Source organism: Pogona vitticeps, chromosome 6 (genome assembly GCF_051106095.1).
Source record: "Pogona vitticeps strain Pit_001003342236 chromosome 6, PviZW2.1, whole genome shotgun sequence".
Taxonomy (NCBI): domain Eukaryota; kingdom Metazoa; phylum Chordata; class Lepidosauria; order Squamata; family Agamidae; genus Pogona; species Pogona vitticeps.
In genome coordinates this window covers 25,544,394-25,554,920 of record NC_135788.1, presented here as the reverse complement: position 1 = coordinate 25,554,920, position 10,527 = coordinate 25,544,394, and positions in this window count along the sequence as shown.

The window sequence follows — 10,527 nt, the reverse complement described above, 5'->3', positions numbered from 1 at the left end:
AGGTGGACACAGCTGGGAGAGGAGGACATCACCCTCCTCTCCCACCCAGGTCTCAGTAATGCATGCCAGGTCAGCACCCTCATCCAGAATTACATCATGGATGAGGGCAGTCTTATTTTGTACTGACCTGGCGTTCATCAACAACACTGTGTGGCTCGAGGGTTTGCTGATATGGTCACCTGATACCATCTGGTTGGGTGTAGGACTAGAAGAGGGGTTAGATGTAAGATATCTAACCTCTCTTCTCCTATGTGGGCATGTTCTACTCCCACTGCCATTCCTTCCCCTACCCAGTCCCATCTCAACGGCTTCCCTCTCCAATGCCCTCCCCCCTTCCTGTCCCCTCAGATCCACTGTGGGTCTCTATGCAACCTGATGGCAATTAATAATAATTAAAAAACACAACACACTTCTAAAGCCCCTCCTCCCCTCCGAGCCAGGTGGCTGATGTTCAGTATGGGGTGGGGCAGCCAGAGGCAGCAAGGGCCCAGTCCTGCAAGGCCAAGGGAGTCCAGGCCAAACTCCCCCAGAACACTGTCTCTCATCCAGAGCCTGAGGGATGGCAGATGACGAAGAAAACTCCCACAAAGGCAGCAATGCTGGTCCTTTTAACACCATGTCAGCATTTTGGGTTTCACGATTCTCAGGGCCAAGGATGGATATCCACCAGGCAGGTTCAGATCTATATGGAAGAGCCGTCCAGAACCAGTCTGGCATCTTAAAATGGCGAGGGAGGTGGACTTTCTCAGCTTCAGGCTTACCTTGGCCCAGGAGAAGGATGACAAACGGGGAAGACAAGCAGCAGACAGAGTCCTCTGAGCCACTGTATCAAGGAATGGCTGTTAAAGGTGCTCATTCTGATCAAAAGGGGAAAATTCTCCCCCCAAACATGAACAGCCTCACTGGGAAGTGATTAGAGAGCCTTGCTGGTTATCTTAGGTCTTCAGCTCAGAGATTCCTTCTGACATCCTTAGAACCAAACCATGAATCTAGAAGAGGCATAGGAAGTCCTGTGCAGGCATTTCATCTTGCATTGGACAGATGGCACACAAGGCTATATAGGTAGTTGTCTGTGGATGAGTCCAGCAGCCATCCTAGACTGAAGGAGTATAGGTGGATGGGTGGCCATCAACACTTTCGAAGAAAACACCAATTGTGATGGAAGTTTCATCTCACCGAGGTACCTTATAGTAACATCCATGAGAGCATGCCATCAGTTTTTGGAGTGGATGAATTGTTTTGTTTTTGTTTCGTCCGGGGCCACGTGGGGAAAATTAGCAGGAAAACATCTGTCACTATCCTTCAGCAAAACAATGATGGCAGAGGACACCATGTACAGAGCATCCTTCAAGCAAGTGGAACCACATACCAAATTTTAAAAAATTACCATAGGATAATTAAAGCACACTTTTCTCTTTTTCCATACTATTTCTTTAATCTCTTATGAGAACTTTAATATTATACACTGATCCATAACAAATCTTTATTTACAAGCACAATGGAGATAAGAATCCCAAATTCGCACACAGCCTGATATGCATTTAAATTCCATCATCACCTTCACTGCATATGCAAGGACTTTAACAACAGGACAATTTAAGAATTCAGATGACAGGGTTTTTAAAAAAGCTCTCTTAAGTATCTTTGAAACTTTGTCCAGCTTCTTCAAACTGCCTCAGGATCCCACTCCCTTGCATCTCAGGATTGCGGCGTGGACCCCACTTTGCTTTCTTCGCAGAATAATGTGAAGTGATGATCTGATAGATATGGAGCCCTCAAACATTGTTAAGCTTACATCCATTGTGTGCAATACTTCTGTGAAAGCCTAAGAGATTATGATTTATAACCAAGACTGATAAATGCAAGCTTTACCTGACTGACTGGCTGCTTGAGTGGGGTTTTAAACAAATTGTTGTACCTTTCTGCTTTGTATGTCTCTTGGTGTTGCTAATGTTTTTTGTATGGTATTTGTTTTGATCCTTTTGTATTTGTATACGCACCATTGTTAGTGTTAAATGCTTTCTTTTAATGATGTAAGCTGCCTTAAGAAGAAAAGAGGGATAAAAATATGTTAAAATAGATACTGTAGATAAATAAAGAGAGGAATTTGTAACATAGAGCTAAGAAATGCTATTTCTCTTGATGATAACACACAGAATTCCCCATATTGGCTGCAGGATGCTGGGAGCCATAGTCCAAAATCTAAGTTACCTAAGCTCTCAATAATTAAAGTGAAGTTCAGTAGATAAACTAGTCTATCTACTGGTCTCAGGCAAATGAGTCATGTCACAAATTACAACAGAAGCTAGAATCCTTCCAGTCCTGATGATTTGCTTTGTTACAGCTACGGCTAGCAAAGTTTCACTCGTTTGTTCTAGCTTCTTATATTCCCTTAGGTATTTACAGGTGGAAGAGCAAGATGGCTGGGGCATGGCAGGCTTGAGTACTCCTTCTGCTGCAATATGCCTGACAGATTTAATTTGACAGAACCCTGCACTGAGCCACCATTTGACTGTTCCTTTCCTATGTGCCAGCCAAAATTGCCGAGTATATCAAAGACATTACGCACAGCAGGAACATTTTCGTTTGCATGAGGAGGAGCAGGAAATGATATCTGCTCTATAGCTGCACTAAAATAATGATTTAGCTTGGGCTTCTGTAACTGAACCAAGCCAGACCCGTGAAATGAGAGAATGCAGCTATTAATGACACAATTATACAGAATGCAAACACAGGCAGATAATTAGCATAAAAACATCCTTTCTGAGAAGAGAAATCTCACTGATAGGCCTCCCCCAAGGACAAGAGGCCCACAATTAATGCAACTATGATAGCTGCTTTTCCTTCCCAGCAGGCAAGCAGTTCAAACATATTTTAAAGAATGAAATAAGGAAAATTATAACACAAAAGCACTTTTCAAATACTGATTTTTGGTTTAAAATAAATAGAGAAAACAAATTCTATCCATGTTATGGTTTATGGAGCTTGGGGGGGGGGAGAATAAATATGGATAGCCCAAGCAAAAACGGAAGAAGGACAACATTGAAACCAAAGGCAGAGCTTTGTGATGTCACAGGAGGCAGGCTTTTGTATAACCATTGCAAAATTTAAAAAAAAAAACCAATGAAGACAAAAACATGGCACCTTAAAGACTAACTACTATATTTTTAAATGCAAGGTTTCATGGACAAGTTCACTTTTTTTCAGACAGTATTGCAAAATAGTGTTTGTATGTGTGTATGTGAAAGTAAGAGAGATGCTTTGGATTTCCTTCACTCCCTCCTAAACAAATGTTATGTCACAAGAAATGTACAACCCCTTTCTGTAAGTCAATGAGAGCTGCTGCTCTGGTTCCAGTTGAAAGTAGGAGGTGAATACACAGCCATTAAAGCTATGACATGCAACCAAATGAAGCTTTCTCCCCTATTAGCACTATTCTCCCTAAATTCATCTCTCTGGTTGAAGGCCTGGAGAGGCATAGTATTGCCTCTGGCAGAATTTGGATGGTTCCCAGACACCTAGCAGCCCTATTCAACATTTGGTTTACTAACATGTGTAGCTGCTCATGTATGTATGTATCTATGTATGTATCTATGCCATTTTTAACTGTGGGACGTGGTTGCAATGTGGGCTAAACTGCAGAAGCCTGTGCTGCAGGGTCAGAAGACCAGCAGTCGTAAGATGGAATCCACGCGACGGAGTGAGCTCCCGTCGCTTGTCCCAGCTCCCGCCAACCTAGCGGTTTGAAAGCATGCAAATGCAGATAGATAAATAGGGACCACCTCAGTGAGAAGGTAACTGCATTCCGTGTCTAAGTCGCACTGGCCATGTGACCACGGAAGATTGCCTTCAGACAAAACGCTGTCTCCATGGCTTGGAAACGGGGATGAGCACCGCCCCCTAGAGTCGAACACGACTGGACAAAAAATTGTCAAGGGGAACCTTTACCTTATGCCATTTTTACTCTGTCCTATAGCCTACAGTCCTTAAGGTGGTTTGAAAATAGGCCCGCACAACAGCATCTCTATCTTTGCTGATTTCTAAGTCATTTTTATCATTATGGATATCCCAAGAAGCTGTAGTGAAGGATATTTTATCCTCATGGGTCTCACTATGGAAGTATCTTCGTGTCTCATTACTCCATATGGTTTCCAACTAGCATTGCTGCCCTGAAAGGCAAAACAAAACCTCTCATTGCAATTGAATCTTTTTTTCCTTTCCTTTTCATTTCTTTGCATTTATTACATTTCCTTCCTGTTTTTCCACCAGCCCATCTTCCCCAGATGACTAATAATTGCAAGGTATCATCACACTGACCTCTCGGAGACCCCAAAGCTCGTCTTGAGAGGTTATAACCTCTTTGTTCATTAGATAACAAATGTTTTACTTTAAAAAAAATCTTTGTCCTGTTAAAGAACACATTTCTTTAGCATGGCAGTTTCCCTGACTCCTGTTTCTGATTGAAGAAAACATTCATTTATTCCAACTCCGGGAGGCAGTGGAAGACAGGAGGGCCTGGCATGCTCTGGTCCATGGGGTCACAAAGAGTCGGACAAGACTAAACAACTAAACAACAACAACAATCATATTCATAGATACATCTCCACTGGGGATGATGCTGGGCCTCACAGCATCCTTCCTTCCTTCCTTCCTTCCTTCCTTCCTTCCTTCCTTCCTTCCTTCCTTCCTTCCTTCCTTCCTTCCTTCCTTCCTTCCTTAGCATGTATTCGGTTGCATGCACTTTATCACTTTATTCTATATAGAACAAATGAAGTGATTTTCCCCTGGTAAACATTCTTACCATCAGTGCTGCGGAAACAAATTCCATTTTCTTTCTGCTATAGTCATATGATAGTGTTATGCTATAAGTGCACCTGAAAGGAAAAACAAACATCACATGCTCAATGTATTTCTCTTAAGGTCCAGAAATACTTTTCCTGTTTAGTTGTCGTGACCTTTTTTGTTGTGTGAGGAATATAGCCGCCTAGAGTGGTCAAAATGACTAGATAGGCGGTGTATAAATAAATAAATAAATAAATAAATAAATAAATAAATAAATAAATAAATAAATAAATAAATAAATAAATAAATAATAGAAGCAGTTCTAAAGCCTGGGATTTACTGTTTACTGTGACTGCACAACTGGGCTGCCTTGTAAGACTATCATGTTTGTGGGATCTAACGTAGGGGCAGACAAGTTCCAAGAGGGGCTGTACTACTGCAGCTGCCACTACCAAAAATCAGTAGCTGTCATCTAGGTTTACTGAACCACTATGTCGTGTGGTACAAGGGAATGCCAGAATGCATCATAGAGACCTACTGTTTCCTTCCCTAGAGTTTCTTTCCTCCTGGAAGGGGATGAGAAGGAGGGAGCCATTTTCTTTGTGCACTTGCAAAATTCATTGGTGTGCTTCTAGCGACTGCTCCAGCATCAGAAGCCAATCAGGATGAGGGCACCATGACTACAAGGGGCGTTGTGACAAACCCAGACCTACTGGGATATGTCACACAGTTACACTAAGCTGCCACCAACCATTCCCTTTAAGAAGTCACACAGACCAGGGATGGATTTTTAAACAATAAAAAGAATAAGGTTTATTTTAAATACACACAGGGAAAATAAACAATCAGGTGAATAGGATAAAGTAACGTGGCTTATTCTCACTCATGCAAGCATACAGTTTGGTTCACCCAGAACCCTTAACTTGAAGCACAGACCCTGAACCTATCAGTTCTGGCTAACCAACAGACACCTGAACCTATCAGGTTGGTACTCTGACACACAGAAGTACCCTGTCTGACACTCAGACTCCCACAACAGCTTCTTCTTCCCAGCTGCTGCTTCGTCACAACCCAGTGTCTCACAGTGTCTGTCTCAGCATCTCTCTCTCACCACACAGGCATCACATATTTATACAGTACAGCCCCTCCTCCTGATGTCCCGCCTTCCACTCCCCATAGGATGGAACTTTCCCTCCAAACCCATGACAGACAGGTAACATCAGTGCTGTTATGTAACACCTCCCCTCTTTATAAGTTGTTTTGTAGGGGGAAAGCTAACGTGCTTTTCACCAAAAAACAACCTGAATAAAATACACAACAACAGTTATACATACCATATCATACTTACTTATACTTACATTCTAAGTTAACCCATAGCAAATAGGCATTTAAACATTTACCATATACATTACATCAATTTACCTTTATTCATACAAACCAATTTCAAAACCAGGTACATTTAACCTTTTGTCATCATTATATACACATAGTCCATGTTCTTTCGCCGTCTTCATTCTTCAGGTCTTCTTGATAAGGCGTCAGCAACACAGTTCACTGACCCTCTGACCACCTTCACTTCAAAGTCATAGTCCTGTAGGTTTAAAGCCCCCCTCATAAGTTTGCTATTGTGGGTTTTCATAGTCTTTAACCATTGTAATGGTGAATGGTCAGTGTGACAAACCCAGACCTACTGGGATATGTCACACAGTTACACTAAGCTGCCACCAACCATTCCCTTTAATAAGTCACACAGACCAGGGATGGATTTTTAAACAAATAAGGAATAAGGTTTATTTTAAATACACACAGGGAAAAATAAACAATCAGGTGTATAAAATAAAGTAACGTGGCTTATTCTCACTCATACAAGCATACAGTTTGGTTCACCCAGAACCCTTAACTTGAAGCACAGACCCTGAACCTATCAGTTCTGGCTAACCAACAGACACCTGAACCTATCAGGTTGGTACTCTGACACACAGAAGTACCCTGTCTGACACACAGACTCCCACAACAGCTTCTTCTTCCCAGCTGCTGCTTCGTCACAACCCAGTGTCTCACAGTCTGTCTCTCTCTCACCACACAGGTTTCACATTTATATACAGTACAGCCCCTCCTCCTGATGTCCCGCCTTCCACTCCCCATAGGATGGAACTTTCCCTCCAAACCCATGACAGACAGGTAACATCAGTGCTGTATGTAACACCTCCCCTCTTTATAAGTTGTTTTGTAGGGGGAAAGCTAAGGTGCTTTTCACCAAAAAAACAACCTGTATAAAATACACAACAACAGTTATACATACCATATTATACTTACTCATACTTACACTCTAAGTTAACCATAGCAATTATGCATTTAAACATTTACCATTAACATTACATCAATTTACCTTTATTCATACAAACCAAATTCAAAACCAGGTACATTTAACTTTTTGTCATCATTATATACACATAGTCCATGTTCTTTCGCCGTCTTCATTCTTCAGGTCTTCTTGATAAGGCGTCAGCAACGCAGTTCACTGACCCTCTGACCACCTTCACTTCAAAGTCATAGTCCTGTAGGTTTAAAGCCCACCTCATAAGTTTGCTATTGTGGGTTTTCATCGTCTTTAACCATTGCAATGGTGAATGGTCAGTACACAGAATAAAATGTCTTCCCCAGATGTAAGGCTTGGCCTTCTGGATCGCGTAGACTATGGCCAAACACTCCTTCTCCACGGTTGCCAAATGTCTCTCACCTTTTTGAAGTTTCCTACTCAGGTAGGACACTGGATGCTGGTCACCATTCTCATCCTCCTGGCACAGAACTGCTCCTACCCCGCTGTTAGACGCATCGGTGTAGATGATGAACTCCCGGTCGAAGTCTGGAGCCCGCAACACTGGATAGTTGATTAACGCCTCCTTCAACCTCTGGAACGCCGCCTCACAGTCGCTGGTCCACGGGATGCGGTCATCAGCCGTCTTCCTCGTCAGATCGGTCAGCGGAGCCGCAATCTCGCTAAACCTCGGGATGAACTTTCTGTAGTAGCCCACCAACCCAAGAAATGATTTGACTTTTTTCTTGGTGTTGGGTCTAGGCCAATCACGAACAGCTTCTATTTTGGCCTCCAGGGGTTTTATCATTCCTCCCCCTACCATGTGACCTAAGTATTTTATTTCTGGGCTACCCAGCTGACACTTGCTGGCCTTTACTGTTAGCCCTGCTGCACTTAACCTCTGCAGCACTAACTCCAGGTGTATCAGGTGATCTTCCCAGGTATTACTGAAGATCCCTATGTCGTCAATGTAGGCCACTGTAAAGTCACTGAGCCCTGCCAAGGTCTGGTCCATCAGCCTTTGGAATGTGGCTGGTGCATTTCTGAGACCAAAGCTCAGGACTCGAAACTCATAGAGACCAAAAGGGCTGCAAAAGGCAGTCTTTTCTTGATCCCTGGGATCAATTCTTAATTGCCAATATCCCTTTACCAGGTCCAATGATGAGATGAACCGACAACCCCCTATGGTTTCAATCAGGTTGTCTAGCCTGGGCATTGGGTATGCATCAGGAGTGGTTACACGGTTTAATTTCCTGTAATCAACACAAAACCTAATGCTCCCATCAGGCTTGTCCACAAGGACTATCGGAGAGGACCAAGGACTAGACGAGGGGACGATTATGTTCTCCCTCAGCATCTCGTCCAGCTCCTTCCGCACCTTGTCCCTATAGGGTCCCGTTACTCTGTATGGGGATACTGCCTGCGGGGGTGCATCCCCTGTGTGGATCCGATGCATCACTCCCTTCACTATCCCCGGCTTGTTGGAAAACACCTGTTGATATTTACTAAGCAGCATTTTTAGTTCTTGCTGCTGGTCTTGGGTGAGTGCAGGACTGATCTTTACCTCCTCTGGGTTGTATTTTACTTCCCCTCTACCCTCCCAGAAGGGTAATTCAGCTTCCTCACTCTCAGCTGCTTTTATCGCGAATAAAACCCTCTGTTCCCCTCTGTAGTAGGGTTTTAGGGCATTCACATGAACCACCCTCCTTGCCTGGTTCTCCTCCTGCTCTATTAGGTAGTTCAGGTCTGACATCTTGGAAATGACCCTATATGGTCCTGCCCATTTGAGCTGCAGTTTATTCTCTCTGCAGGGCCTAAGCCAAAGCACTTCCTCCCCTGGGTCAAAGTGCCTCTCTCTAGCTTTGTGGTCATACCATGTTTTCTGTCTGACCTTCTGAGCTTGCAGGTTTTCTGCTGCCAGCTCTAGATTTCTCTTTAGGTCATTCATCAAGGTGTCTATGTATGTCACAACGTCTTGTGGGTCATCCTGGGTGATCTGCTCCCAATTTTGTTTGATCAAATCAAGGGGCCCTTTCACCCCTAAGTGTGCAGCAAACATGTCAGAGTGACCCCTTTGTAAGATCATGGGGCGATACTTTTCAGGTACCACCAGCTGACTTCTGATCCCATCTCCCCCTTTTGAGATATTCCTCAGGGTTTCTCTATATAAAATCCCCTTTTTCTCCAGAAATCTCACTGGGGTTTCAGGTGTTAGCTGGGCGTCAGTCACCTGTTCAAAACACTTTTGGAGAGTGGCGTCTGCCTTCTGCTCCTGTCCAAATCTGCTGTCTGTGGTTAAGGTTTCCACCACAGCTTCTGAACTCCCCTCTGCTTCCGTCTCTGGCTCATCATTACCCCCCTGAACTGTCCCCGTGGTGGCTTGTGAGCGTGTAATCACTAGCACCCTTTTCACATGTTCAGCCAGGTCATTTCCCACGAGCACGGCTGCTGGCAGAGTCGATAAAATCGCTAGCCGCCAAACTCCCCTCCAGCCTTGAAAGTTGACAGGTACCTCTGCTACTGGCAGAGAGATTACCTGCCCCTCAATCCCTGCCACCTTCATGCTCTCATTTGGGATTATAAACTCCCTAGGAATAATATCTGGATGGCACAGGGTTACCTGGGAACAAGTGTCCCGCAGCCCCCTATACTGACGGTCAAGTATTCCTACGTCCACCCCGGCTGTCTCAAACAACTGAGAATCTGTTTTCACCAGCAAGCAGCGTTTTACCTCCACAAGAGGACCATTTTCCTCAGCCTGATCAGCAGAGGTAGCTGTCCCAGACTGAGTAGCCATGGCAACAGGCTCTCTCAGTGACACTGAGCCTTGCTCTTTCTGGACACAGAACACAGCTTTTGGCTTGGTCCCACTAGACTCCTGAGGCACCATTCCTTTTAGCTGCTTTAATTTCTCACACTCTGAGATTAGATGACCCTTTCCCTGACAGAAATAACATTTTCTGGTGTATTTTGATTCTCTCTCATCTTGTTTTGGTTTTCCCTCCAAAATCTGAGGTCTTGGTTTCATGTCTGAGGGCTTCCCTTCACCATGGGCCCCTCCCCCTTGCTGGCTTTTCCCTGGTCCCTGAGAGTACTTGCTGTAGGTTTCTTTGGGTTTACCCACAGATTTCCCCTCACCCAAGGGCTTTCTTATTTGGGAAATAAAATCTGCGATCTCTGCGGCTTCTGCCACAGACCTCGGTTTCCTTTCCCTCACCTGGAATTTCAATTCCCCATGCAGGACTGAATAGAACTGTTCCAGTGCTATCAAGTCTTTAAGCTGCTCATAGGTCCCTGTCCCTTCCTGCGATAGCCATTTCTCAAGCAGCCTCACCAATTGGGCCCCCACTTGGGTAAAAGTCTGTTCTGGTTTTTTTGTGAGGGACCTGAATCTTTGTCTCAGCTGCTCTGCATTTATCCCATGTCTG